Source organism: Malurus melanocephalus, unplaced genomic scaffold (genome assembly GCF_030028575.1).
Source record: "Malurus melanocephalus ecotype Western Australia unplaced genomic scaffold, MMel_1.1 scaffold_136, whole genome shotgun sequence".
NCBI classification, from domain to species: Eukaryota; Metazoa; Chordata; class Aves; order Passeriformes; family Maluridae; genus Malurus; species Malurus melanocephalus.
This window is the reverse complement of record NW_026623368.1, coordinates 1,783,642-1,792,623: the sequence shown is the minus strand read 5'-3', so window position 1 is coordinate 1,792,623 and position 8,982 is coordinate 1,783,642.

Below are 8,982 nucleotides of genomic sequence, written 5' to 3'. Positions count from 1 at the left end.
AAAACATTGCCAACTTGCTAAAATGTATCCTTGTCTTGAAGTGTTACCCACTGGGGGGAGAAAAAAAAAAAGAAAAAGGTTATTATGTAAACTGTCTTGTAACTTCCTCCTTTGCACTTCACACTCTCAGCACAAGTGGTGGTCATGTGCCTGTCAGAAAAAGTCCTGACAAGATAAAGAACTTCACACATGGTAGGACAAATTTTAACAGCCTTCTGCTTGCTTGTTTGTTTGCTTCTTTGTTTTTTTTTAGCTAGCACTTAGTTGTGCCACTGAGTTACTGTGTCTTTCTGTGCATGTGCAGTAGTGCTCCATGTGGTTTTGCTATCGCTGAAGAAGTAGGTGCAGGATTTTCATCTCACTTGGACAGAAATGCCTGCTCCTTTGTTTTCATTCCACAGTTATTAAACCATGATTTCTTTAAATGTTGTCATAAAAAAATATCACAGACACAAAGAAGTTTTCTCTAACCAGAACTTTCCCCAGTAATTAAAAGAACTACCTGTGTTCACCTTCAAGAGGTAAAAGCAACAAAACACATGCACAGCCTCAAAAGAAATAAAATTATAAAGTGCTCATTAGTGATCATTTCACTTCTGCACATCTCCTTAATCTGTCAGAAAGTTCAGTGATCTTGTCACACAAACTTACAGTAAAAATATACATTTGATTTTCTAGAAGCATTATTCCTAGCTCTCCAGCAGTCATTTCAAGTGCATGCCCATTTTTATTTTCTTTGGCTACCCATTCTTTCTAAATTCACCATTTTAAGAAACTGAGAACTCTAATAGACCCCCCCATTATTTTCATTTTAAATTATTTTAAGAAATATTTTTTAATATTTAAGAAACTTTTTTTTTGTTACCTTAGCCATTTGTTAGATATAATTTGTTTGGCTTATGCTTTAATTGTTTAAAAATAGCAAAAGGATATTTGATAAATTAGTGGTGGATCAGGAAACTGTCACATCAGCTGAAGCCAGAACATAGACCTGATCTTTATTCTGTACAATGATTTATTGTGTTAGAAAACTTGCCACTATTTAACTGTGTGATAATTATCACGACTGCAGACAATGTTACCAGATGCTTTTTATCAGCTATCAGGTTAAAAAGTCATAAATGTGTTGAGTCCAGTAGAGAGAGGGAAATAGCAATTCCTGCTCTTGAAGTAGCACTTTCCGCAGTAGTGCACTGGACTTCTCATTTTTGTTCCAAGAGGACATTAAAGTTAGGAAGAGGGGTTGAAAGGAGATATTCTGATCAAAAGTTGAAAGTGGGTATTCTGAGGAGAGGCTAAAAGGCTAAAAGTGCTTGTCTTGTCTAGTCTGGTAAAAGAAAAGGCTGAAACGGAAACTTCTTTTTTGTAAATGTGGTTTTTAAACCAAAAGATTGCACAAAATCAGGAAATACAAAATGTTCCTGGCTGAATTAAGGCTGAAAATTAGAAGGAAATTGCTAATTTTAATGAGATTAGATCTTGAAAGTTTCAGACTAACATAAATGGGAACAAAAACCTCACTAGTTATAATAAAGTTTGTTTGTATTATAAATAATTATTAAGTAAGACTACCTGCTGAAATGGTGACAAGGGTTCTGGTTATCTATCTGGATTACTAGTGAACTGAAGAATATATGGAAATATTAGCTGCTAAAAGTATTGTATTTTAGAGCTGCTTTTTTTTTTTTTTTTTTTAAAGTGTATTACTGATATCCTTCAAACCTTTCTTTTTTAAAACTTGTAGGACAAAAAGCAAACGACACTCCCATAAGAGAAAAAAATTCTTCTGACAATACTGTGAAATAGTAGTACCAGAAAGAAATAAAACCTGGTGAAAGAAGGGGAAAAAAGCATTTAATTTAATAAAGAATCTTTCTGATTTCTACTGGAGATAGATTTAATTTTTTAGCATACTGAAACAAAATGCCCAGCGGACCTGCCCACAGATGAGGTAGTTCAGAGATCTGGCACAATTCTGACATAGTAAGATTAATAAATGAATGCATATCTCCATTACATCAGCTAAGAAATCAGTTGCTAAAAATAAAAATGTCAAAAACAGTTTAGAAAAAAAATTAATTGTGCCTGAGAAAAAGTTAATTGTGCTTGATACTGATCTGTAACAAACATACTGTAGAGCATAAGTAAAACATATTGCTACTGAACAARCAGGCAGCTAACCAAACAGTTAGTAGTTTGTGTGATTTTGTTTTCCTGAATTCTTCCTGACAATAAAATTTTCTACAGTTCTTTTTGTTTTCCCCRAAGAACAACATGAAACTTGTGGTGGTTTTCTGTTATTGGGAGAAGAGCCATATAAAGCCAAGGAGTTAAACATCATGAGCATGCTGSGAAATGGAGTGGTGTCTCATACTTGTTGGTAGAATTGTTTTGCTGAAGTTTAAGGCTTGACATGCTTGAGTGATCTTAGTCCTAGGTGGAGGTTAACAAAGCTTGGGAAGAAAGATGTGCATCTGTTTGTGGACACAAGGAATACAGAATTTACARGCTGCAGAGGGATTTGGCAGAGCTCCTTCTCCTTAAGGGTGGGTCGTCACAAACTCACAAGGCAAGGAAGAAACTAACAAAGCCCATTCAGCAACTGTGCTGAATCCTCTCCAACTCAGTAAAAAATAATTCCAGCAGAGAGAGATCGTGACCACCAACTCACAAACCAGTGACCCAAAGAAACCTTGCGGTTCAAGAAACCTCAAAAGGAGAGAAAGACTGAGCATGCTCACTGGTTAGTGTAAGATTCGAGGAAATAATTGATCCAATTAAGATAGAATGCTAATTAATAAGAGAACTGGGTAAYTTTTAGCCAGTGAACATTAATGCCTTTGCTAAAATGTAATAAACAGTGAAAAGTTTTGCAAGTCAGTGTGCTGACCTTCTGTGCAGAAGTGTAAATAAATCATACCCATCAACTCTGTGTGGGGATCAGCCTCTTGCACACCAGGTGAAAGACCCCATTTTGGGACAACAGGAGGATCTCTAAAATGATGCACAAAGATAAAATCACTCYTCTAAAAAGGATAAAGCAGCCAGGACCATGCAGGTATGTTTTGTTCAGGCTACTCAGGTACAATTTTTCGTTGCTTTTTCTTTAAATTACTAATGTTCAGTCACAGAGCTAACTGGTTCCCGGTGACAAAACAGGAACCAGACATCACAGAGGGGTGTGTGTACACTGTAGATGTAACACCACTAGAGSGTGACAGGTGAAACTGTAACTTTTGCATTCTAGTGCATTTTGTTTGGGAGAAAAAAGCTTTGTATAAATCAAACAACTGTCTTGAAAACCCGTTGGAAAGCTGCTGACTATACACATGGACTSTTTCACAGTTTGGTTCCCTAACCATCCTCTTCCCAAAGGAAAACAGGACCCCGACATTTGGGCAAATATTTGAACTTACACAGGGGATGAGTAAGACAAAACTACCCACAATCATAACAGAAAATTACATGCCAGTCTTTGTTCTCATCCAAGGCATTTGTTTTTATGAAAGTCAACAAGAAAAAAAATACTCTTCTGGTATCTTAGATAAGAAATGTACCTTTAAACTTTTTGTTCTGATACAAATGTTAGTATGCAGATACATGCATCTACAGAGACACGTGTAGGTTCACAAGCATATAGAATGGGCTGTAAAAAAGCAATTATTCTTGGCCTGATGATCCTAATTAGGGTTATCCACTGTCTTAYAATCATCTGCTGAATAAACAGGGAAGATGAGCATAGAAAAACTGCAAGCCAGACGCACAGATCACWACTTGCCTCTGCTGTCTGGAAAGGAAACGAAGTGTCAATGGATGTTGAGTGACCGCTTCCTCCAAATAAGGCACTGCCTTCAGTGGCTCATGCAGGCAGATAAGCCCGTCTGCTTGGGCTGGCAGATGCAGAAGGTCACATCCCACTCTTCGGGCGCATTAGCACACACACATTCATGGATCCCCTGAGCACCAGCATGACCCCTTTGATGGTCACCTGCCTGCATCCAACYCTTCCTTGCCTCCTGCACAGGTCTCCCACTTGCTGCTTGGTCCAGACTGAGGCTCACTGCATACACCCGTGCACGCACGCACTCCCTCCATAGCACGCTGGGTTCACAGGTCCCCCAGGCATGGCAGCACTGACTCCCTCTCAGCATGATGCCCCAGCCTGAGARCCCCTTACTCACTGCTGGTCCAGCTTGGAGTTTGCTGGTAAACACACACACTCCCCTGTACCTCCCACACCCGACTTTGGGGGAGGCACAGACACTTGTCCCCAGCAGCTGGCACAGGCACCCAGGCTGTGACCCACAGTCCTGCTTCAGAACTCCTCACACACCTCACTTGCCCCTTTGCTGTTGCAAAGCCCAGAGTGTTGGAACTAGATCACTTCCAACCTAAACAAAGCAAAGATGGGCCCAGTTTCCAACAATTAATAAAAAAAATGGTTAGCACAAGAGAATTCCTCTGATTTCTCTGTGAGGCTTGTTCAGCTCAACTCCATGGTGCAAATAAACCTCTGTGAAAGTGAGTAGAAAGTTTCAGGCTGTCAGCTGGAGAGATGCAGGAGAATTTAAGTACGGGGAAGTATTTTATTAATCCAGTCTGGAATAAGACTTTAATAGGAACCAGAAAGTAATTTGACATAGAAAAAGAAGAAGCATAATCTGGAAGTCTGATTGCTCTATAGAAAATTTTATTTTCCTGAGATACCACATACAAATGAAGTCATYCAGATAGGACTGGGAAGAAAATGAAAAGATATGAGAATACAGCTACCTTTTGGTCAGGTGCATTTTGGTCTGTTGAAGGAGGCGACAATGTATTGACAGGCTCAGGAATTTGTAGCAAAGAGTGAAGAGCAAGAAACTTTGAAGAGTGTCCTTGGGAATATGCTACTTCCACACATTTTAAGGACACAAGGCATACAGTGCCAAGAGGGGTGGCCAACTAGGTTGCTGCCAGTGTCACCTGGTATGCTAACAAATAGATAATAAGTGTAAATCTGCTACCAGTAAGAACCAGAGTCCCAGACTCCCTTCTWCTGAAGGATTACTGAAGGACCTTGATCACTGGCCTTTATAGCCAGGCTGCCTCCCTCCCARGCCAGATGCATCTTCAGCATGGGGAAGAGGCAATGGGGAGTGCCACTCTGGAATCTGGCATGGATGCCCTGTTTCTGTCTGGATTGGAGCCCCTTGGTCAACAGCAAARGTCTTGCTTAGGAAAATGTATAATAAAGGCTGTGTACAGCAGGTTCTCTCTACATGAATGGTTTTCAGAGTTTGGCTTTTCTATAGTAGTTGTATTTGTGCTATTTGAAATCTGTTGTTATTTCTTTTTTCTTCACTATTTTTGGGCCATACAGAATGTCATGCCTCTGAACTTCACTGGGAAAATGGGCAGAACTGAGAGAGAAGATATTTTAATTGCTGAGACTGCAAGACTTCACTGCTGCTGGCAGACACGACTGCAGTTGTGGACCGAGGGAATGTGCACTTTTTGTAGTGGAAACAGCCAGAGCTGTTGCTCAAACACAGGCCAATGTGAAAATCAGAAGCTGAGCTTTATGAACATTGTCCTAAGGGAGATGTGGCAGCAAACAACACTCAGAAGCATAAGAACAACAGGAAGGAAAAGTCGAAAATAGGRACTATAGAAAAAAACATTTTAGGAAGAGCAGTACTCAGGAAAGAGCTTGACTGTATTAGAAAGTACATTTCTTCTTGTTTGCTTCTCACAGTATTCAGGTTCTGTTAGAAAAAAAAAAGCCATGGCTCAATCTTAATTTTTTGGTTATAAAGGAAACCAAAATCCCTGAAAGTTTCTGCAAGTTAGAATCAGAAGTAACAGAACATTCAGTAAATAATAGCAGGTATGAGATAAACAATGAAGATCCAATATAGTATTTAATGCACTGTGAATCTTGTTAATATAAAGTAAATATGAGATCTTATTTTACTTTATAGATCAAGGATAAAGTCTTTCATTTCATAGTSGTCTCAAAGCACCAGTAATATGATATGAAGAAAAATAAGCTCATTTTAATTTTCATCCTTTTTTCCTAATGCTATGCATTTTGAGCAAACTTAATAAATGTTAAGACATGTAATGAAAACCTACTCAGCTGTTAAGCTGTGACGTAAAAATACTGTTTTTCACAGGATTTTCTTTCTCAATGAAGATATGTTGGGCCAAGGCTGAAGTTGACTCACAATTTTGGGCTGCAAAACAGTCTCTATACTTTCTGTTCACTTTTTTAGTTTCCGGGTGGAGGCTAAAAAATGCACCTGTCGGTTTTGATTCTTTTTGCTATGGTAGCCTAGCRTATGATCATCTATTTCACCACATCTTGTGCTGCAAGCCCAGCCTTGATATATTGGCAATGTACTGTACGCCCCAGAGTTCTGAGGAAGGGAGAATGAAGCATTTGTGCTGTGCCTGCTGTGGCTGGGAGGGAGTTGCCCTAAGTTGGTAACAAATAAATAAAGCCGCAGGTTACAGAAATGGGGAGTGGGTCTAAAAGGGAGCCAGAAGCACCAGAGGACTCTGTTCATTGCCAAGTCTGTGTTTTTTCACCCAAGAGGAAGTGTCTGTTTTTCCCTCAAGAGATAGGAATTTTAAACAGGCACTTGATTAATCAGTTCCTGCAATTCTGAAAGAYCAGTGACTTAGCTGGCAAAATTGAGTCAAGAAACTGAATGCTAATCCTTGTGTTGACACTCAGAGGTATTAAGCTTTCTGATCAAAAGCAAATGCTAGCTATCGATGTTTCAAAGCATAAAAAGTAGATTACTAGATTTAATCCTCTATCATAAAGTAGATGATCCAATTKCTTCTGTATTTAGGTGAGTGGTTGTGATTTATGCCCCAAGAGCTGTGATCTTGACATTTGTTGTTGGAAAAGGGAGGCAATGGAAAATTCAATATTTGAAAGAAGCACACAGACTAATACTTATCTGCAGAGGAAAATGAATATAAACATAACTTCTATTCCTGTCTGAACACATGACTKAATGATCTGGTTTGCAGCCAAAATGCCCATATCAAACATTTTGCTATGTTAYTGTCCCAGAGACAKGTCAGATCAAACTGGASAACTATTAGTATGTGATTYGATACTTCATGTGGATTGAGGAAGYACTAAAAGCTGGAGCTATAGTGTTGTAGCAGTTATAATAAATCTAAATAGAAAAAAGTAGCCCAATTTAGGGAGTAAAGGAGATAGCAAGAAGAAGGGGAATATGAAAGCCATTATTTAGGAGATAGTGTTCCATTTCTGGTCCTTCTGTTGGCCTTGTCTTTTACAGGTGCYGTCTTCCAGCAGTTCCTAAGTTTTCTCYCTTTYTAATGAGAGGAACTAAGAGGTGCTRTTGTTATCAYATACAGTTACTATGGAAGAAATCAAATCTGTGTATGAGAGGCAGTGAAAAAACTCACTGACTGAATTACAATTCTGTCTACAGCTGAGTATCCTTGAATTTTGTGTTAAAACACACATGCAGAGAGAAATTACATTTACTARTGTACATTTTTAACATTGTAAAATCTGCAAGTTAAGCACTGAAGGACTGCTAAGTCTAACACAAAGGCATTGCATCGTATTTAAGTTGACTGCCTTTAGTGACATATTTCAAATGAATTAAACATTCTCAAGAAATAATTTCTGTTCTCAAAACAGGCACTGAAAGATTAATAAGATTCCATCTTATGGTCTTCTGAAAGCAAATATGTTTGGCTGAAATTACAGCAAGCCTATTTTTTTTTTTAAATTTCATACAATTTCTTTCTGTTTTGTCTGAGTTAGAATATTATTAGCATATATAAAAATAATTTTATAGGAGAGCAGCAGACAGTCAGTGGGTAAATTCACAGATCCATCCTGCCAATAAGCACTCACAGACCAAAATGAACTTTGCAGTTCTGACCTTTTGACTTGCTAGCWTCTCCTTAAATTTACAGTGGTTCCATCCAGAGCCAAAGCAAGAGGAGACTGAAGCCATCAGCTGGATGCRGTTTGCATTTAGGAAAATCTAGAAGTGTTATCATTGAAATAATTGTTTGAGGTATATGCTCATTCTGAGTTTTGTTTACACTGTGCTCCTTGTGCTGCTTCCAGCAAAATTTTACCCAGATGTCCTTACACTTTTATTTCATAGGAGAAAAAAATTCTAACTTAGGAAAAAAACACTAAAAATCCACTGCCTCTGTGTCCAGCCATGACTTCAAAAGTGCTGTATATTTGTGTGTAAGATGTCCAGAATGCTGTTTAAAGTAACAAATCTTTTTTCTTTTTCTCTTTTTAGAATGCTGTTTAAAGTAACAAATCTTTTTTCTTTTTCTCTTTTTTTTTTTTTTTTTTTTTTTTTTTTTTTTTTTTTTTTTTTTTTTTTTTTTTTTTTTTTTTTTTTTTTTTTTTTTTTCCTTCAGCTGAAGTCCAGTTGGCAAGGTGTATATCAAGTTGTTTGTGTTGGAAAAAAAAAAATTAATGTCACACATTTTACTTGTTTAACATCACATGGTACTGATAATGGATCTATGGGCAAAACTGAACTTCTGTGTTTGCTGGGGAGGTACTTATCCAGATCTARGTTGTGTTATCAAGAAGAGGGTCTGTCTGTATGTGCCTTGTATCTAAATGCATGCACTCCCTATTCTGAGCTTTTACATACCTGTCCTAGGTGCCACTGTGAGGGTAAGGACTTAATGGACTTTTGGTTTTACTTAGGATACTGTTTCTTGTGAACTCCCAATGGGAAGCTGAATATCAGAGAGCTGACCTACCTCCGGAATGCATAAGCAGAAGAACTTCAGACAAGCAGAGAACAGATACTATGTTATAACCACAGATTTAATAATTGGGGTAGATGCTTCAGTGTTGTGACTATTTATGCTGCCTAGATTGYTTAAAAATTGAAGAGTGCCCAGGAAGGAGTAATTTGAGATCTGGAAATTGTTTCTGCTAAAAAGAAAGAAAACCAAGTTAGT